This window comes from Coturnix japonica, chromosome 2 (genome assembly GCF_054131305.1).
Source record: "Coturnix japonica strain WE chromosome 2, WE-NBRP24, whole genome shotgun sequence".
Taxonomy (NCBI): Eukaryota; Metazoa; Chordata; class Aves; order Galliformes; family Phasianidae; genus Coturnix; species Coturnix japonica.
The window spans coordinates 56,064,865-56,088,776 of record NC_140664.1 but is presented as its reverse complement, the minus strand read 5'-3'; positions in this window follow the sequence as shown (position 1 = coordinate 56,088,776).

Below are 23,912 nucleotides of genomic sequence, written 5' to 3'. Positions count from 1 at the left end.
CCCTACAAAATAATGACATTAACATAAGAATTATCCATTTCAGACAAATTTCCCATGTATTTCACACTAATATCAAGACTTACACCAGAAAAAAATGTGTTCTGTCTTAGGTATCAATCTTGAATCTTGCAAAAAATTCATTTTCTTAGCAATGCAAAGCTTGCCATCATTACAAGTAGCATTTTTTACCCAAAAAAGTGGTTTTCATTCTCAATGGAAATCGTTTTCTCTACAAATGGTCCCCTGTAGCAACATATGAGACACAGTTATTGGAATACCTCTTTCCCTCTTCAAAATAAGGACATTTCCAACAGAAAAATCGATTTCTGACAAATTTTAGAAGAATGTCACACAAATATCAATACCTATCCCAGAAATAAAAAGTTCTCTCCTAAGAATCATTCTTTATCCTTGCAAAAACATGGTTTTCTCACCAAAATTATGCTTTTTATCCCTTTAAAATAGCATTGTTTCCCAGAAATACTGGTTTTCATCCCCAGAAGAAGACATTTTCTCTACAAAATGAAGCTTTGTAGCAAAATATGACACATTGCTTCCAGAATACCTTTTCTCTTCTACAAATTGAGGACATTACTAACAGAAACACCTTTTCTCCTCTACAGAATAAGGACATTTCCAACAGATATATCCTTTTCTGAGAGATTTTAGAAAAATTTCTCCGGAATATCAATACTTATACCAGAAATAAAAAGGTCTCTCTTAGGTATCACTCTTTACCCTTGCAAAAATATGGTTTTCTTACCAAAATAATGTTTTTCATCTCTACAAACAGCATGTTCTAAACATAAAGGTGGTTTTCATCACCAAAAGAAATCGATTTCTCTTCAAAATTAGCGTTTGTAGCAAAATATGACACATTGCTTCCAGAATACCTTTTCTCTTCTACAAATTGAGGACATTACTAACAGAAACACCTTTTCTCCTCTACAGAATAAGGACATTTCCAACAGATATATCCTTTTCTGAGAGATTTTAGAAAAATATCACAGGAATATCAATACTTATACCAGAAATAAAAAGGTCTCTCTTAGGTATCACTCTTTACCCTTGCAAAAATATGGTTTTCTTACCAAAATAATGTTTTTCATCTCTACAAACAGCATGTTCTAAACATAAAGGTGGTTTTCATCACCAAAAGAAATCGATTTCTCTTCAAAATTAGCGTTTGTAGCAAAATATGACACATTGCTTCCAGAATACCTTTTCTCTTCTACCAATTGAGGACATTACTAACAGAAACACCTTTTCTCCTCTACAAAATAAGGACATTTCCAACAGATATATCCTTTTCTGACAGAGTTTAGAAAAATTTCACAGGAATATCAATACTTATACCAGAAATAAAAAGGTCTCTCTTAGGTATCACTCTTTACCCTTGCAAAAATATGGTTTTCTTACCAAAATAATGTTTTTCATCTCTACAAACAGCATGTTCTAAACATAAAGGTGGTTTTCATCACCAAAAGAAATCGATTTCTCTTCAAAATTAGCGTTTGTAGCCAAATATGACACATTGTTTCCAGAATAACTCTTTTCATCTAAAAAAGAATGACATTTCCAACAGAAATATCCATTTCTGACACATTTTAGAAGTAGGTCACATGAATATCAATACTTATCCCAGAAATGAAAAGTACACTCTTACGTATCACTCTTCATCCTTGCAGAACTATGGTTTTCTTCCGAAACTAATGCTTTTCATCCCTACAAATAGCAATTTCTCCCTAAATTACTGGTTTTCATCCCCAAAAGAAGACACATTCTCTTTAAAATGATGCTTTGTAACAAATTATGACTCACTGATTCCAGAATATCTGTCTTCCCCTACAAAATAATGACATTAACATAAGAATTATCCATTTCAGACAAATTTCCGATGTATTTCACACTAATATCAAGACTTACACCAGAAAAAAATGTGTTCTCTCTTAGGTATCACTCTTGAATCTTGCAAAAAATGCATTTTCTTACCAATACAAAGCTTGTCATCATTACAAGTAGCATTTTCTACCCAAAAAAGTGGTTTTCATCCCCAATAGAAATCATTTTCTCTACAAATGGTCCCCTGTAGCAACATATGAAACACTGTTATTGGAATACCTCTTTCCCTCTTCAAAATAAGGACATTTCCAACAGAAAGATCGATTTCTGACAAATTTTAGAAGAATGTCACACAAATATCAGTACCTATCCCAGAAATAAAAAGTTCTCTATTAAGAATAATTCTTTATCCTTGCAAAAACATGGTTTTCTCAGCAAAATTATGCTTTTTTCCCTTTTAAATAGATTGTTTCCCAGAAATACTGGTTTTCATCCCCAGAAGAAGACATTTTCTCTACAAAATGAAGCTTTGTAGCAAAATATGACACATTGCTTCCAGAATACCTTTTCTCTTCTACAAATTGAGGACATTACTAACAGAAACACCTTTTCTCCTCTACAGAATAAGGACATTTCCAACAGATATATCCTTTTCTGAGAGATTTTAGAAAAATATCACAGGAATATCAATACTTATACCAGAAATAAAAAGGTCTCTCTTAGGTATCACTCTTTACCCTTGCAAAAATATGGTTTTCTTACCAAAATAATGTTTTTCATCTCTACAAACAGCATGTTCTAAACATAAAGGTGGTTTTCATCACCAAAAGAAATCGATTTCTCTTCAAAATTAGCGTTTGTAGCAAAATATGACACATTGCTTCCAGAATACCTTTTCTCTTCTACAAATTGAGGACATTACTAACAGAAACACCTTTTCTCCTCTACAGAATAAGGACATTTCCAACAGATATATCCTTTTCTGAGAGATTTTAGAAAAATATCACAGGAATATCAATACTTATACCAGAAATAAAAAGGTCTCTCTTAGGTATCACTCTTTACCCTTGCAAAAATATGGTTTTCTTACCAAAATAATGTTTTTCATCTCTACAAACAGCATGTTCTAAACATAAAGGTGGTTTTCATCACCAAAAGAAATCGATTTCTCTTCAAAATTAGCGTTTGTAGCAAAATATGACACATTGCTTCCAGAATACCTTTTCTCTTCTACAAATTGAGGACATTACTAACAGAAACACCTTTTCTCCTCTACAGAATAAGGACATTTCCAACAGATATATCCTTTTCTGACAGATTTTAGAAAAATTTCACAGGAATATCAATACTTATGCCAGATATAAAAAGGTCTCTCTTAGGTATCACTATTTACTCTTGCAAAAATATGGTTTTCTTACCAAAATAATGTTTTTCATCTCTACAAAGCATGTTCTAAACATAAAGGTGGTTTTCATCACCAAAAGAAATTGATTTCTCTTCAAAATTAGCGTTTGTAGCCAAATATGACACATTGTTTCCAGAATAACTCTTTTCATCTAAAAAAGAATGACATTTCCAACAGAAATATCCATTTCTGACACATTTTAGAAGTAGGTCACATGAATATCAATACTTATCCCAGAAATGAAAAGTACACTCTTAGGTATCACTCTTCATCCTTGCAGAACTATGGTTTTCTTCCCAAACTAATGCTTTTCATCCCTACAAATAGCATTTTCTCCCTAAATTACTGGTTTTCATCCCCAAAAGAAGACACATTCTCTTAAAAGTGATGCTTTGTAACAAATGATGACTCACTGATTCCAGAATATCTGTCTTCCCCTACAAAATCATGACATTAACATAAGAATTATCCATTTCAGACAAATTTCCGATGTATTTCACACTAATATCAAGACTTACACCAGAAAAAAATGTGTTCTCTCTTAGGTATCACTCTTGAATCTTGCAAAAAACTCACTTTCTTACCAATACAAAGCTTGTCATCATTACAAGTAGCATTTTCTACCCAAAAAAGTGGTTTTCATCCCCAATAGAAATCATTTTCTCTACAAATGGTCCCCTGTAGCAACATATGAAACACTGTTATTGGAATACCTCTTTCCCTCTTCAAAATAAGGACATTTCCAACAGAAAGATCGATTTCTGACAAATTTTAGAAGAATGTCACACAAATATCAGTACCTATCCCAGAAATAAAAAGTTCTCTATTAAGAATAATTCTTTATCCTTGCAAAAACATGGTTTTCTCAGCAAAATTATGCTTTTTTCCCTTTTAAATAGATTGTTTCCCAGAAATACTGGTTTTCATCCCCAGAAGAAGACATTTTCTCTACAAAATGAAGCTTTGTAGCAAAATATGACACATTGCTTCCAGAATACCTTTTCTCTTCTACAAATTGAGGACATTACTAACAGAAACACCTTTTCTCCTCTACAGAATAAGGACATTTCCAACAGATATATCCTTTTCTGAGAGATTTTAGAAAAATTTCACAGGAATATCAATACTTATACCAGAAATAAAAAGGTCTCTCTTAGGTATCACTCTTTACCCTTGCAAAAATATGGTTTTCTTACCCAAATAATGTTTTTCATCTCTACAAACAGCATGTTCTAAACATAAAGGTGGTTTTCATCACCAAAAGAAATCGATTTCTCTTCAAAATTAGCGTTTGTAGCCAAATATGACACATTGTTTCCAGAATAACTCTTTTCATCTAAAAAAGAATGACATTTCCAACAGAAATATCCATTTCTGACAGATTTTAGAAGTAGGTCACATGAATATCAATACTTATCCCAGAAATGAAAAGTACACTCTTAGGTATCACTCTTCATCCTTGCAAAACTATGGTTTTCTTCCCAAACTAATGCTTTTCATCCCTACAAATAGCAATTTCTCCCTAAATTACTGGTTTTCATCCCCAAAAGAAGACACATTCTCTTTAAAATGATGCTTTGTAACAAATGATGACTCACTGATTCCAGAATATCTCTCTTCCCCTACAAAATAATGACATTAACATAAGAATTATCCATTTCAGACAAATTTCCGATGTATTTCACACTAATATCAAGACTTCCACCAGAAAAAAATGTGTTCTGTCTTAGGTATCAATCTTGAATCTTGCAAAAAATTCATTTTCTTAGCAATACAAAGCTTGCCATCATTACAAGTAGCATTTTTTAACCAAAAAAGTGGTTTTCATTCTCAATGGAAATCGTTTTCTCTACAAATGGTCCCCTGTAGCAACATATGAGACACAGTTATTGGAATACCTCTTTCCCTCTTCAAAATAAGGACATTTCCAACAGAAAAATCGATTTCTGACAAATTTTAGAAGAATGGCACACAAATATCAATACCTATCCCAGAAATAAAAAGTTCTCTCCTAAGAATCATTCTTTATCCTTGCAAAAACATGGTTTTCTCACCAAAATTATGCTTTTTATCCCTTTAAAATAGCATTGTTTCCCAGAAATACTGGTTTTCATCCCCAGAAGAAGACATTTTCTCTACAAAATGAAGCTTTGTAGCAAAATATGACACATTGCTTCCAGAATACCTTTTCTCTTCTACAAATTGAGGACATTACTAACAGAAACACCTTGTCTTCTCTACAGAATAAGGACATTTCCAACAGATATATCCTTTTCTGAGAGATTTTAGAAAAATTTCTCCGGAATATCGATACTTATACCAGAAATAAAAAGGTCTCTCTTAGGTATCACTCTTTACCCTTGCAAAAATATGGTTTTCTTACCAAAATAATGTTTTTCATCTCTACAAACAGCATGTTCTAGACATAAAGGTGGTTTTCATCACCAAAAGAAATCGATTTCTCTTCAAAATTAGCGTTTGTAGCCAAATATGACACATTGTTTCCAGAATAACTCTTTTCATCTAAAAAGAATGACATTTCCAACAGAAATATCCATTTCTGACAGATTTTAGAAGTAGGTCACATGAATATCAATACTTATACCAGAAATGAAAAGTACACTCTTACGTATCACTCTTCATCCTTGCAGAACTATGGTTTTCTTCCCAAACTAATGCTTTTCATCCCTACAAATAGCAATTTCTCCCTAAATTACTGGTTTTCATCCCCAAAAGAAGACACATTCTCTTTAAAATGATGCTTTGTAACAAATGATGACTCACTGATTCCAGAATATCTGTCTTCCCCTACAAAATAATGACATTAACATAAGAATTATCCATTTCAGACAAATTTCCCATGTATTTCACACTAATATCAAGACTTACACCAGAAAAAAATGTGTTCTCTCTTAGGTATCACTCTTGAATCTTGCAAAAAATCCATTTTCTTACCAATACAAAGCTTGTCATCATTACAAGTAGCATTTTCTACCCAAAAAAGTGGTTTTCATCCCCAATAGAAATCATTTTCTCTACAAATGGTCCCCTGTAGCAACATATGAAACACTGTTATTGGAATACCTCTTTCCCTCTTCAAAATAAGGACATTTCCAACAGAAATATCAATTTCTGACAAATTTTAGAAGAATGTCACACAAATATCAGTACCTATCCCAGAAATAAAAAGTTCTCTATTAAGAATAATTCTTTATCCTTGCAAAAACATGGTTTTCTCAGCAAAATTATGCTTTTTTCCCTTTAAAATAGCTTGTTTCCCAGAAATACTGGTTTTCATCCCCAGAAGAAGACATTTTCTCTACAAAATGAAGCTTTGTATCAAAATATGACACACTGCTTCCAGAATACCTTTTCTCTTCTACAAATTGAGGACATTACTAACAGAAACACCTTTTCTCCTCTACAGAATAAGGACATTTCCAACAGATATATCCTTTTCTGAGAGATTTTAGAAAAATATCACAGGAATATCAATACTTATACCAGAAATAAAAAGGTCTCTCTTAGGTATCACTCTTTACCCTTGCAAAAATATGGTTTTCTTACCCAAATAATGTTTTTCATCTCTACAAACAGCATGGTCTAAACATAAAGGTGGTTTTCATCACCAAAAGAAATCGATTTCTCTTCAAAATTAGCGTTTGTAGCAAAATATGACACATTGCTTCCAGAATACCTTTTCTCTTCTACAAATTGAGGACATTACTAACAGAAAAACCTTTTCTCCTCTACCGAATAAGGACATTTCCAACAGATATATCCTTTTCTGACAGATTTTAGAAAAATTTCACAGGAATATCAATACTTATGCCAGATATAAAAAGGTCTCTCTTAGGTATCACTCTTTACTCTTGCAAAAATATGGTTTTCTTACCAAAATAATGTTTTTCATCTCTACAAACAGCATGTTCTAAACATAAAGGTGGTTTTCATCACCAAAAGAAATCGATTTCTCTTCAAAATTAGCGTTTGTAGCCAAATATGACACATTGTTTCCAGAATAACTCTTTTCATCTAAAAAAGAATGACATTTCCAACAGAAATATCCATTTCTGACACATTTTAGAAGTAGGTCACATGAATATCAATACTTATCCCAGAAATGAAAAGTACACTCTTAGGTATCACTCTTCATCCTTGCAGAACTATGGTTTTCTTCCCAAACTAATGCTTTTCATCCCTACAAATAGCAATTTCTCCCTAAATTACTGGTTTTCATCCCCAAAAGAAGACACATTCTCTTTAAAATGATGCTTTGTAACAAATGATGACTCACTGATTCCAGAATATCTGTCTTCCCCTACAAAATAATGACATTAACATAAGAATTATCCATTTCAGACAAATTTCCCATGTATTTCACACTAATATCAAGACTTACACCAGAAAAAAATGTGTTCTCTCTTAGGTATCACTCTTGAATCTTGCAAAAAATCCATTTTCTTACCAATACAAAGCTTGTCATCATTACAAGTAGCATTTTCTACCCAAAAAAGTGGTTTTCATCCTCAATAGAAATCATTTTCTCTACAAATGGTCCCCTGTAGCAACATATGAAACACTATTATTGGAATACCTCTTTCCCTCTTCAAAATAAGGACATTTCCAACAGAAATATCAATTTCTGACAAATTTTAGAAGAATGTCACACAAATATCTGTACCTATCCCAGAAATAAAAAGTTCTCTATTAAGAATAATTCTTTATCCTTGCAAAAACATGGTTTTCTCACCAAAATTATGCTTTTTATCCCTTTAAAATAGCATTGTTTCCAGGAAATACTGGTTTTCATCCCCAGAAGAAGACATTTTCTCTACAAAATGAAGCTTTGTAGCAAAATATGACACATTGCTTCCAGAATACCTTTTCTCTTCTACAAATTGAGGACATTACTAACAGAAACACCTTTTCTCCTCTACAGAATAAGGACATTTCCAACAGATATATCCTTTTCTGAGAGATTTTAGAAAAATTTCACAGGAATATCAATACTTATACCAGAAATAAAAAGGTCTCTCTTAGGTATCACTCTTTACCCTTGCAAAAATATGGTTTTCTTACCAAAATAATGTTTTTCATCTCTACAAACAGCATGTTCTAAACATAAAGGTGGTTTTCATCACCAAAAGAAATCGATTTCTCTTCAAAATTAGCGTTTGTAGGAAAATATGACACATTGCTTCCAGAATACCTTTTCTCTTCTACAAATTGAGGACATTACTAACAGAAACACCTTTTCTCCTCTACCGAATAAGGACATTTCCAACAGATATATCCTTTTCTGACAGATTTTAGAAAAATTTCACAGGAATATCAATACTTATACCAGAAATAAAAAGGTCTCTCTTAGGTATCACTCTTTACCCTTGCAAAAATATGGTTTTCTTACCAAAATAATGTTTTTCATCTCTACAAACAGCATGTTCTAAACATAAAGGTGGTTTTCATCACCAAAAGAAATCGATTTATCTTCAAAATTAGCGTTTGTAGCCAAATATGACACATTGTTTCCAGAATAACTCTTTTCATCTAAAAAAGAATGACATTTCCAACAGAAATATCCATTTCTGACACATTTTAGAAGTAGGTCACATGAATATCAATACTTATCCCAGAAATGAAAAGTACACTCTTAGGTATCACTCTTCATCCTTGCAGAACTATGGTTTTCTTCCGAAACTAATGCTTTTCATCCCTACAAATAGCAATTTCTCCCTAAATTACTGGTTTTCATCCCCAAAAGAAGACACATTCTCTTTAAAATGATGCTTTGTAACAAATTATGACTCACTGATTCCAGAATATCTGTCTTCCCCTACAAAATCATGACATTAACATAAGAATTATCCATTTCAGACAAATTTCCCATGTATTTCACACTAATATCAAGACTTACACCAGAAAAAAATGTGTTCTCTCTTAGGTATCACTCTTGAATCTTGCAAAAAATCCATTTTCTTACCAATACAAAGCTTGTCATCATTACAAGTAGCATTTTCTACCCAAAAAAGTGGTTTTCATCCCCAATAGAAATCATTTTCTCTACAAATGGTCCCCTGTAGCAACATATGAAACACTGTTATTGGAATACCTCTTTCCCTCTTCAAAATAAGGACATTTCCAACAGAAAGATCGATTTCTGACAAATTTTAGAAGAATGTCACACAAATATCAGTACCTATCCCAGAAATAAAAAGTTCTCTATTAAGAATAATTCTTTATCCTTGCAAAAACATGGTTTTCTCAGCAAAATTATGCTTTTTATCCCTTTAAAATAGCATTGTTTCCCAGAAATACTGGTTTTCATCCCCAGAAGAAGACATTTTCTCTACAAAATGAAGCTTTGTAGGAAAATATGACACATTGCTTCCAGAATACCTTTTCTCTTCTACAAATTGAGGACATTACTAACAGAAACACCTTTTCTCCTCTACAGAATAAGGACATTTCCAACAGATATATCCTTTTCTGAGAGATTTTAGAAAAATTTCTCCGGAATATCAATACTTATACCAGAAATAAAAAGGTCTCTCTTAGGTATCACTCTTTACCCTTGCAAAAATATGGTTTTCTTACCAAAATAATGTTTTTCATCTCTACAAACAGCATGTTCTAAACATAAAGGTGGTTTTCATCACCAAAAGAAATCGATTTCTCTTCAAAATTAGCGTTTGTAGCAAAATATGACACATTGCTTCCAGAATACCTTTTCTCTTCTACAAATTGAGGACATTACTAACAGAAACACCTTTTCTCCTCTACAGAATAAGGACATTTCCAACAGATATATCCTTTTCTGACAGATTTTAGAAAAATTTCACAGGAATATCAATACTTATGCCAGATATAAAAAGGTCTCTCTTAGGTATCACTCTTTACTCTTGCAAAAATATGGTTTTCTTACCAAAATAATGTTTTTCATCTCTACAAAGCATGTTCTAAACATAAAGGTGGTTTTCATCACCAAAAGAAATTGATTTCTCTTCAAAATTAGCGTTTGTAGCCAAATATGACACATTGTTTCCAGAATAACTCTTTTCATCTAAAAAAGAATGACATTTCCAACAGAAATATCCATTTCTGACAGATTTTAGAAGTAGGTCACATGAATATCAATACTTATCCCAGAAATGAAAAGTACACTCTTAGGTATCACTCTTCATCCTTGCAGAACTATGGTTTTCTTCCCAAACTAATGCTTTTCATCCCTACAAATAGCAATTTCTCCCTAAATTACTGGTTTTCATCCCCAAAAGAAGACACATTCTCTTTAAAATGATGCTTTGTAACAAATGATGACTCACTGATTCCAGAATATCTGTCTTCCCCTACAAAATAATGACATTAACATAAGAATTATCCATTTCAGACAAATTTCCGATGTATTTCACACTAATATCAAGACTTACACCAGAAAAAAATGTGTTCTGTCTTAGGTATCACTCTTGAATCTTGCAAAAAATCCATTTTCTTACCAATACAAAGCTTGTCATCATTACAAGTAGCATTTTCTACCCAAAAAAGTGGTTTTCATCCCCAATAGAAATCATTTTCTCTACAAATGGTCCCCTGTAGCAACATATGAAACACTGTTATTGGAATACCTCTTTCCCTCTTCAAAATAAGGACATTTCCAACAGAAATATCAATTTCTGACAAATTTTAGAAGAATGTCACACAAATATCAGTACCTATCCCAGAAATAAAAAGTTCTCTATTAAGAATCATTCTTTATCCTTGCAAAAACATGGTTTTCTCACCAAAATTATGCTTTTTATCCCTTTAAAATAGCATTGTTTCCCAGAAATACTGGTTTTCATCCCCAGAAGAAGACATTTTCTCTACAAAATGAAGCTTTGTAGCAAAATATGACACATTGCTTCCAGAATACCTTTTCTCTTCTACAAATTGAGGACATTACTAACAGAAACACCTTTTCTCCTCTACAGAATAAGGACATTTCCAACAGATATATCCTTTTCTGAGAGATTTTAGAAAAATTTCACAGGAATATCAATACTTATACCAGAAATAAAAAGGTCTCTCTTAGGTATCACTCTTTACCCTTGCAAAAATATGGTTTTCTTACCAAAATAATGTTTTTCATCTCTACAAACAGCATGTTCTAAACATAAAGGTGGTTTTCATCACCAAAAGAAATCGATTTCTCTTCAAAATTAGCGTTTGTAGCAAAATATGACACATTGCTTCCTGAATACCTTTTCTCTTCTACAAATTGAGGACATTACTAACAGAAACACCTTTTCTCCTCTACAGAATAAGGACATTTCCAACAGATATATCCTTTTCTGAGAGATTTTAGAAAAATTTCACAGGAATATCAATACTTATACCAGAAATAAAAAGGTCTCTCTTAGGTATCACTCTTTACCCTTGCAAAAATATGGTTTTCTTACCAAAATAATGTTTTTCATCTCTACAAACAGCATGTTCTAAACATAAAGGTGGTTTTCATCACCAAAAGAAATCGATTTCTCTTCAAAATTAGCGTTTGTAGCAAAATATGACACATTGCTTCCTGAATACCTTTTCTCTTCTACAAATTGAGGACATTACTAACAGAAACACCTTTTCTCCTCTACAGAATAAGGACATTTCCAACAGATATATCCTTTTCTGAGAGATTTTAGAAAAATTTCACAGGAATATCAATACTTATACCAGAAATAAAAAGGTCTCTCTTAGGTATCACTCTTTACCCTTGCAAAAATATGGTTTTCTTACCCAAATAATGTTTTTCATCTCTAAAAACAGCATGTTCTAAACATAAAGGTGGTTTTCATCATCAAAAGAAATCGATTTCTCTTCAAAATTAGCGTTTGTAGCCAAATATGACACATTGTTTCCAGAATAACTCTTTTCATCTAAAAAAGAATGACATTTCCAACAGAAATATCCATTTCTGACAGATTTTAGAAGTAGGTCACATGAATATCAATACTTATCCCAGAAATGAAAAGTACACTCTTAGGTATCACTCTTCATCCTTGCAGAACTATGGTTTTCTTCCCAAACTAATGCTTTTCATCCCTACAAATAGCAATTTCTCCCTAAATTACTGGTTTTCATCCCCAAAAGAAGACACATTCTCTTTAAAATGATGCTTTGTAACAAATGATGACTCACTGATTCCAGAATATCTGTCTTCCCCTACAAAATAATGACATTAACATAAGAATTATCCACTTCAGACAAATTTCCCATGTATTTCACACTAATATCAAGACTTACACCAGAAAAAAATGTGTTCTCTCTTAGGTATCACTCTTGAATCTTGCAAAAAATCCATTTTCTTACCAATACAAAGCTTGTCATCATTACAAGTAGCATTTTCTACCCACAAAAGTGGTTTTCATCCCCAATAGAAATCATTTTCTCTACAAATGGTCCCCTGTAGGAACATATGAAACACTGTTATTGGAATACCTCTTTCCCTCTTCAAAATAAGGACATTTCTAACAGAAATATCAATTTCTGACAAAGTTTAGAAGAATGTCACACAAATATCAGTACCTATCCCAGAAATAAAAAGTTCTCTATTAAGAATAATTCTTTATCCTTGCAAAAACATGGTTTTCTCAGCAAAATTATGCTTTTTTCCCTTTAAAATAGATTGTTTCCCAGAAATACTGGTTTTCATCCCCAGAAGAAGACATTTTCTCTACAAAATGAAGCTTTGTAGCAAAATATGACACATTGCTTCCAGAATACCTTTTCTCTTCTACAAATTGAGGACATTACTAACAGAAACACCTTTTCTCCTCTACAGAATAAGGACATTTCCAACAGATATATCCTTTTCTGAGAGATTTTAGAAAAATTTCACAGGAATATCAATACTTATACCAGAAATAAAAAGGTCTCTCTTAGGTATCACTCTTTACCCTTGCAAAAATATGGTTTTCTTACCAAAATAATGTTTTTCATCTCTACAAACAGCATGTTCTAAACATAAAGGTGGTTTTCATCACCAAAAGAAATCGATTTCTCTTCAAAATTAGCGTTTGTAGCAAAATATGACACATTGCTTCCTGAATACCTTTTCTCTTCTACAAATTGAGGACATTACTAACAGAAACACCTTTTCTCCTCTACAGAATAAGGACATTTCCAACAGATATATCCTTTTCTGAGAGATTTTAGAAAAATATCACAGGAATATCAATACTTATACCAGAAATAAAAAGGTCTCTCTTAGGTATCACTCTTTACCCTTGCAAAAATATGGTTTTCTTACCAAAATAATGTTTTTCATCTCTACAAACAGCATGTTCTAAACATAAAGGTGGTTTTCATCACCAAAAGAAATCGATTTCTCTTCAAAATTAGCGTTTGTAGCAAAATATGACACATTGCTTCCAGAATACCTTTTCTCTTCTACAAATTGAGGACATTACTAACAGAAACACCTTTTCTCCTCTACAGAATAAGGACATTTCCAACAGATATATCCTTTTCTGACAGATTTTAGAAAAATTTCACAGGAATATCAATACTTATGCCAGATATAAAAAGGTCTCTCTTAGGTATCACTCTTTACTCTTGCAAAAATATGGTTTTCTTACCAAAATAATGTTTTTCATCTCTACAAAGCATGTTCTAAACATAAAGGTGGTTTTCATCACCAAAAGAAATTGATTTCTCTTCAAAATTAGCGTTTGTAGCCAAATATGACACATTGTTTCCAGAATAACTCTTTTCATCTAAAAAAGAATGACATTTCCAACAGAAATATCCATTTCTGACAGATTTTAGAAGTAGGTCACATGAATATCAATACTTATCCCAGAAATGAAAAGTACACTCTTAGGTATCACTCTTCATCCTTGCAGAACTATGGTTTTCTTCCCAAACTAATGCTTTTCATCCCTACAAATAGCAATTTCTCCCTAAATTACTGGTTTTCATCCCCAAAAGAAGACACATTCTCTTTAAAATGATGCTTTGTAACAAATGATGACTCACTGATTCCAGAATATCTGTCTTCCCCTACAAAATAATGACATTAACATAAGAATTATCCATTTCAGACAAATTTCCGATGTATTTCACACTAATATCAAGACTTACACCAGAAAAAAATGTGTTCTCTCTTAGGTATCACTCTTGAATCTTGCAAAAAATCCATTTTCTTACCAATACAAAGCTTGTCATCATTACAAGTAGCATTTTCTACCCAAAAAAGTGGTTTTCATCCCCAATAGAAATCATTTTCTCTACAAATGGTCCCCTGTAGCAACATATGAAACACTGTTATTGGAATACCTCTTTCCCTCTTCAAAATAAGGACATTTCCAACAGAAATATCAATTTCTGACAAATTTTAGAAGAATGTCACACAAATATCAGTACCTATCCCAGAAATAAAAAGTTCTCTATTAAGAATCATTCTTTATCCTTGCAAAAACATGGTTTTCTCACCAAAATTATGCTTTTTATCCCTTTAAAATAGCATTGTTTCCCAGAAATACTGGTTTTCATCCCCAGAAGAAGACATTTTCTCTACAAAATGAAGCTTTGTAGCAAAATAGGACACATTGCTTCCAGAATACCTTTTCTCTTCTACAAATTGAGGACATTACTAACAGAAACACCTTTTCTCCTCTACAGAATAAGGACATTTCCAACAGATATATCCTTTTCTGAGAGATTTTAGAAAAATTTCACAGGAATATCAATACTTATACCAGAAATAAAAAGGTCTCTCTTAGGTATCACTCTTTACCCTTGCAAAAATATGGTTTTCTTACCAAAATAATGTTTTTCATCTCTACAAACAGCATGTTCTAAACATAAAGGTGGTTTTCATCACCAAAAGAAATCGATTTCTCTTCAAAATTAGCGTTTGTAGCAAAATATGACACATTGCTTCCTGAATACCTTTTCTCTTCTACAAATTGAGGACATTACTAACAGAAACACCTTTTCTCCTCTACAGAATAAGGACATTTCCAACAGATATATCCTTTTCTGAGAGATTTTAGAAAAATATCACAGGAATATCAATACTTATACCAGAAATAAAAAGGTCTCTCTTAGGTATCACTCTTTACCCTTGCAAAAATATGGTTTTCTTACCAAAATAATGTTTTTCATCTCTACAAACAGCATGTTCTAAACATAAAGGTGGTTTTCATCACCAAAAGAAATCGATTTCTCTTCAAAATTAGCGTTTGTAGCAAAATATGACACATTGCTTCCAGAATACCTTTTCTCTTCTACAAATTGAGGACATTACTAACAGAAACACCTTTTCTCCTCTACAGAATAAGGACATTTCCAACAGATATATCCTTTTCTGACAGATTTTAGAAAAATTTCACAGGAATATCAATACTTATGCCAGATATAAAAAGGTCTCTCTTAGGTATCACTCTTTACTCTTGCAAAAATATGGTTTTCTTACCAAAATAATGTTTTTCATCTCTACAAAGCATGTTCTAAACGTAAAGGTGGTTTTCATCACCAAAAGAAATTGATTTCTCTTCAAAATTAGCGTTTGTAGCCAAATATGACACATTGTTTCCAGAATAACTCTTTTCATCTAAAAAAGAATGACATTTCCAACAGAAATATCCATTTCTGACAGATTTTAGAAGTAGGTCACATGAATATCAATACTTATCCCAGAAATGAAAAGTACACTCTTAGGTATCACTCTTCATCCTTGCAGAACTATGGTTTTCTTCCCAAACTAATGCTTTTCATCCCTACAAATAGCAATTTCTCCCTAAATTACTGGTTTTCATCCCCAAAAGAAGACACATTCTCTTTAAAATGATGCTTTGTAACAAATGATGACTCACTGATTCCAGAATATCTGTCTTCCCCTACAAAATAATGACATTAACATAAGAATTATCCATTTCAGACAAATTTCCGATGTATTTCACACTAATATCAAGACTTACACCAGAAAAAAATGTGTTCTCTCTTAGGTATCACTCTTGAATCTTGCAAAAAATCCATTTTCTTACCAATACAAAGCTTGTCATCATTACAAGTAGCATTTTCTACCCAAAAAAGTGGTTTTCATCCCCAATAGAAATCATTTTCTCTACAAATGGTCCCCTGTAGCAACATATGAAACACTGTTATTGGAATACCTCTTTCCCTCTTCAAAATAAGGACATTTCCAACAGAAATATCAATTTCTGACAAATTTTAGAAGAATGTCACACAAATATCAGTACCTATCCCAGAAATAAAAAGTTCTCTATTAAGAATCATTCTTTATCCTTGCAAAAACATGGTTTTCTCACCAAAATTATGCTTTTTATCCCTTTAAAATAGCATTGTTTCCCAGAAATACTGGTTTTCATCCCCAGAAGAAGACATTTTCTCTACAAAATGAAGCTTTGTAGCAAAATATGACACATTGCTTCCAGAATACCTTTTCTCTTCTACAAATTGAGGACATTACTAACAGAAACACCTTTTCTCCTCTACAGAATAAGGACATTTCCAACAGATATATCCTTTTCTGAGAGATTTTAGAAAAATTTCACAGGAATATCAATACTTATACCAGAAATAAAAAGGTCTCTCTTAGGTATCACTCTTTACCCTTGCAAAAATATGGTTTTCTTACCAAAATAATGTTTTTCATCTCTACAAACAGCATGTTCTAAACATAAAGGTGGTTTTCATCACCAAAAGAAATCGATTTCTCTTCAAAATTAGCGTTTGTAGCAAAATATGACACATTGCTTCCTGAATACCTTTTCTCTTCTACAAATTGAGGACATTACTAACAGAAACACCTTTTCTCCTCTACAGAATAAGGACATTTCCAACAGATATATCCTTTTCTGAGAGATTTTAGAAAAATATCACAGGAATATCAATACTTATACCAGAAATAAAAAGGTCTCTCTTAGGTATCACTCTTTACCCTTGCAAAAATATGGTTTTCTTACCAAAATAATGTTTTTCATCTCTACAAACAGCATGTTCTAAACATAAAGGTGGTTTTCATCACCAAAAGAAATCGATTTCTCTTCAAAATTAGCGTTTGTAGCAAAATATGACACATTGCTTCCAGAATACCTTTTCTCTTCTACAAATTGAGGACATTACTAACAGAAACACCTTTTCTCCTCTACAGAATAAGGACATTTCCAACAGATATATCCTTTTCTGACAGATTTTAGAAAAATTTCACAGGAATATCAATACTTATGCCAGATATAAAAAGGTCTCTCTTAGGTATCACTCTTTACTCTTGCAAAAATATGGTTTTCTTACCAAAATAATGTTTTTCATCTCTACAAAGCATGTTCTAAACATAAAGGTGGTTTTCATCACCAAAAGAAATTGATTTCTCTTCAAAATTAGCGTTTGTAGCCAAATATGACACATTGTTTCCAGAATAACTCTTTTCATCTAAAAAAGAATGACATTTCCAACAGAAATATCCATTTCTGACAGATTTTAGAAGTAGGTCACATGAATATCAATACTTATCCCAGAAATGAAAAGTACACTCTTAGGTATCACTCTTCACCCTTGCAGAACTATGGTTTTCTTCCCAAACTAATGCTTTTCATCCCTACAAATAGCAATTTCTCCCTAAATTACTGGTTTTCATCCCCAAAAGAAGACACATTCTCTTTAAAATGATGCTTTGTAACAAATGATGACTCACTGATTCCAGAATATCTGTCTTCCCCTACAAAATAATGACATTAACATAAGAATTATCCATTTCAGACAAATTTCCGATGTATTTCACACTAATATCAAGACTTACACCAGAAAAAAATGTGTTCTCTCTTAGGTATCACTCTTGAATCTTGCAAAAAATCCATTTTCTTACCAATACAAAGCTTGTCATCATTACAAGTAGCATTTTCTACCCAAAAAAGTGGTTTTCATCCCCAATAGAAATCATTTTCTCTACAAATGGTCCCCTGTAGCAACATATGAAACACTGTTATTGGAATACCTCTTTCCCTCTTCAAAATAAGGACATTTCCAACAGAAATATCAATTTCTGACAAATTTTAGAAGAATGTCACACAAATATCAGTACCTATCCCAGAAATAAAAAGTTCTCTATTAAGAATCATTCTTTATCCTTGCAAAAACATGGTTTTCTCACCAAAATTATGCTTTTTATCCCTTTAAAATAGCATTGTTTCCCAGAAATACTGGTTTTCATCCCCAGAAGAAGACATTTTCTCTACAAAATGAAGCTTTGTAGCAAAATAGGACACATTGCTTCCAGAATACCTTTTCTCTTCTACAAATTGAGGACATTACTAACAGAAACACCTTTTCTCCTCTACAGAATAAGGACATTTCCAACAGATATATCCTTTTCTGAGATATTTTAGAAAAATTTCACAGGAATATCAATACTTATACCAGAAATAAAAAGGTCTCTCTTAGGTATCACACTTTACCCTTGCAAAAATATGGTTTTCTTACCAAAATAATGTTTTTCATCTCTACAAACAGCATGTTCTAAACATAAAGGTGGTTTTCATCACCAAAAGAAATCGATTTCTCTTCAAAATTAGCGTTTGTAGCAAAATATGACACATTGCTTCCTGAATACCTTTTCTCTTCTACAAATTGAGGACATTACTAACAGAAACACCTTTTCTCCTCTACAGAATAAGGACATTTCCAACAGATATATCCTTTTCTGAGAGATTTTAGAAAAATTTCACAGGAATATCAATACTTATACCAGAAATAAAAAGGTCTCTCTTAGGTATCACTCTTTACCCTTGCAAAAATATGGTTTTCTTACCCAAATAATGTTTTTCATCTCTAAAAACAGCATGTTCTAAACATAAAGGTGGTTTTCATCACCAAAAGAAATCGATTTCTCTTCAAAATTAGCGTTTGTAGCCAAATATGACACATTGTTTCCAGAATAACTCTTTTCATCTAAAAAAGAATGACATTTCGAACAGAAATATCCATTTCTGACAGATTTTAGAAGTAGGTCACATGAATATCAATACTTATCCCAGAAATGAAAAGTACACTCTTAGGTATCACTCTTCATCCTTGCAGAACTATGGTTTTCTTCCCAAACTAATGCTTTTCATCCCTACAAATAGCAATTTCTCCCTAAATTACTGGTTTTCATCCCCAAAAGAAGACACATTCTCTTTAAAATGATGCTTTGTAACAAATGATGACTCACTGATTCCAGAATATCTGTCTTCCCCTACAAAATAATGACATTAACATAAGAATTATCCACTTCAGACAAATTTCCCATGTATTTCACACTAATATCAAGACTTACACCAGAAAAAAATGTGTTCTCTCTTAGGTATCACTCTTGAATCTTGCAAAAAATCCATTTTCTTACCAATACAAAGCTTGTCATCATTACAAGTAGCATTTTCTACCCACAAAAGTGGTTTTCATCCCCAATAGAAATCATTTTCTCTACAAATGGTCCCCTGTAGGAACATATGAAACACTGTTATTGGAATACCTCTTTCCCTCTTCAAAATAAGGACATTTCTAACAGAAATATCAATTTCTGACAAAGTTTAGAAGAATGTCACACAAATATCAGTACCTATCCCAGAAATAAAAAGTTCTCTATTAAGAATAATTCTTTATCCTTGCAAAAACATGGTTTTCTCACCAAAATTATGCTTTTTTCCCTTTAAAATAGATTGTTTCCCAGAAATACTGGTTTTCATCCCCAGAAGAAGACATTTTCTCTACAAAATGAAGCTTTGTAGCAAAATATGACACATTGCTTCCAGAATACCTTTTCTCTTCTACAAATTGAGGACATTACTAACAGAAACACCTTTTCTCCTCTACAGAATAAGGACATTTCCAACAGATATATCCTTTTCTGAGAGATTTTAGAAAAATTTCACAGGAATATCAATACTTATACCAGAAATAAAAAGGTCTCTCTTAGGTATCACTCTTTACCCTTGCAAAAATATGGTTTTCTTACCCAAATAATGTTTTTCATCTCTACAAACAGCATGTTCTAAACATAAAGGTGGTTTTCATCACCAAAAGAAATCGATTTCTCTTCAAAATTAGCGTTTGTAGCCAAATATGACACATTGTTTCCAGAATAACTCTTTTCATCTAAAAAAGAATGACATTTCCAACAGAAATATCCATTTCTGACACATTTTAGAAGTAGGTCACATGAATATCAATACTTATCCCAGAAATGAAAAGTACACTCTTAGGTATCACTCTTCATCCTTGCAGAACTATGCTTTTCTTCCCAAACTAATGCTTTTCATCCCTACAAATAGCAATTTCTCCCTAAATTACTGGTTTTCATCCCCAAAAGAAGACACATTCTCTTTAAAATGATGCTTTGTAACAAATTATGACTCACTGATTCCAGAATATCTGTCTTCCCCTACAAAATAATGACATTAACATAAGAATTATCCATTTCAGACAAATTTCCCATGTATTTCACACTAATATCAAGACTTACACCAGAAATAAATGTGTTCTCTCTTAGGTATCACTCTTGAATCTTGCAAAAAATTCATTTTCTTACCAATACAAAGCTTGTCGTCATTACAAGTAGCATTTTCTACCCAAAAAAGTGGTTTTCATCCCCAATAGAAATCGTTTTCTCTACAAATGGTCCCCTGTAGCAACATATGAAACACTGTTATGGGAATACCTCTTTCCCTCTTCAAAATAAGGCCATTTCCAACAGAAATATCGATTTCTGACAAATTTTAGAAGAATGGCAGACAAATATCAGTACCTATTCCAGAAATAAAAAGTTATCTCCTAAGAATCATTCTTTATCCTTGCAAAAACATGGTTTTCTCACCAAAATTATGCTTTTTATCCCTTTAAAATAGCGTTGTCTCCCAGAAATACTGGTTTTCATCCCCAGAAGAAGACATTTTCTCTACAAAATGAAGCTTTGTAGCAAAATAGGAAACATTGCTTCCAGAATACCTTTTCTCTTCTACAAATTGAGGACATTACTAACAGAAACACCTTTTCTCCTCTACAAAATAAGGACATTTCCAACAGATATATCCTTTTCTGACAGATTTTAGAAAAATTTCACAGGAATATCAATACTTATACCAGAAATAAAAAGGTCTCTCTTAGGTATCACTCTTTACCCTTGCAAAAATATGGTTTTCTTACCCAAATAATGTTTTTCGTCTCTTCAAACAGCATTTTCTAGACATAAAGGTGGTTTTCATCACCAAAAGAAATCGATTTCTCTTCAAAATTAGCGTTTGTAGCCAAATATGACACATTGTTTCCAGAATAACTCTTTTCATCTAAAAAAGAATGACATTTCCAACAGAAATATCCATTTGTGACAGATTTTAGAAGTAGGTCACATGAATATCAATACTTATCCCAGAAATGAAAAGTACACTCTTAGGTATCACTCGTCATCCTTGCAAAACTATGGTTTTCTTCCCAAACTAATGCTTTTCATCCCTACAAATAGCAATTTCTCCCTAAATTACTGGTTTTCATCCCCAAAAGAAGACACATTCTCTTTAAAATGATGCTTTGTAATAAATGATGACTCACTTATTCCAGAATATCTCTCTTCCCCTACAAAATAATGACATTAACATAAGAATTATCCATTTCAGACAAATTTCCCATGTATTTCACACTAATATCAAGACTTACACCAGAAAAAAATGTGTTCTGTCTTAGGTATCAATCTTGAATCTTGCAAAAAATTCGTTTTCTTAGCAATACAAAGCTTGCCATCATTACAAGTAGCATTTTTTACCCAAAAAAGTGGTTTTCATTCTCAATGGAAATCGTTTTCTCTACAAATGGTCCCCTGTAGAAACATATGAGACACAGTTATTGGAATACCTCTTTCCCTCTTCAAAATAAGGACATTTCCAACAGAAAAATCGATTTCTGACAAATTTTAGAAGAATGTCACACAAATATCAATACCTATCCCAGAAATAAAAAGTTCTCTCCTAAGAATCATTCTTTATCCTTGCAAAAACATGGTTTTCTCACCAAAATTATGCTTTTTATCCCTTTAAAATAGCGTTGTCTCCCAGAAATACTGGTTTTCATCCCCAGAAGAAGACATTTTCTCTACAAAATGAAGCTTTGTAGCAAAATATGACACATTGCTTCCAGAATACCTTTTCTCTTCTACAAATTGAGGACATTACTAACAGAAACACCTTTTCTCCTCTACAGAATAAGGACATTTCCAACAGATATATCCTTTTCTGAGAGATTTTAGAAAAATTTCACAGGAATATCAATACTTATACCAGAAATAAAAAGGTCTCTCTTAGGTATCACTCTTTACCCTTGCAAAAATATGGTTTTCTTACCCAAATAATGTTTTTCATCTCTACAAACAGCATGTTCTAAACATAAAGGTGGTTTTCATCACCAAAAGAAATCGATTTCTCTTCAAAATTAGCGTTTGTAGCCAAATATGACACATTGTTTCCAGAATAACACTTTTCATCTAAAAAAGAATGACATTTCCAACAGAAATATCCATTTCTGACAGATTTTAGAAGTAGGTCACATGAATATCAATACTTATCCCAGAAATGAAAAGTACACTCTTACGTATCACTCTTCATCCTTGCAGAACTATTGTTTTCTTCCCAAACTAATGCTTTTCATCAATAAAATAGCAATTTCTCCCTAAATTACTGGTTTTCATCCCCAAAAGAAGACACATTCTCTTTAAAGTGATGCTTTGTAACAAATTATGACTCACTGATTCCAGAATATCTGTCTTCCCCTACAAAATAATGACATTAACATAAGAATTATCCATTTCAGACAAATTTCCCATGTATTTCACACTAATATCAAGACTTACACCAGAAAAAAATGTGTTCTCTCTTAGGTATCACTCTTGAATCTTGCAAAAAATTCATTTTCTTACCAATACAAAGCTTGTCATCATTACAAGTAGCATTTTCTACCCAAAAAAGTGGTTTTCATCCCCAATAGAAATCGTTTTCTCTACAAATGGTCCCCTGTAGCAACATATGAAACACTCTTATTGGAATACCTCCTTCCCTTTTCAAAATAAGGCCATTTCCAACAGAAATATCGATTTCTGACAAATTTTAGAAGAATGTCACACAAATATCAGTACCTATTCCAGAAATAAAAAGTTCTCTCCTAAGAATCATTCTTTATCCTTGCAAAAACATGGTTTTCTCACCAAAATTATGCTTTTTATCCCTTTAAAATAGAATTGTTTCCCAGAAATACTGGTTTTCATCCCCAGAAGAAGACATTTTCTCTACAAAATGAAGCTTTGTAGCAAAATATGACACATTGCTTCCAGAATACCTTTTCTCTTCTACAAATTGAGGACATTACTAACAGAAACACCTTTTCTCCTCTACAAAATAAGGACATTTCCAACAGATATATCCTTTTCTGACAGATTTTAGAAAAATTTCACAGGAATATCAATACTTATACCAGAAATAAAAAGGTCTCTCTTAGGTATCACTCTTTACCCTTGCAAAAATATGCTTTTCTTACCCAAATAATGTTTTTCATCTCTTCAAACAGCATTTTCTAGACATAAAGGTGGTTTTCATCACCAAAAGAAATCGATTTCTCTTCAAAATTAGCGTTTGTAGCCAAATATGACACATTG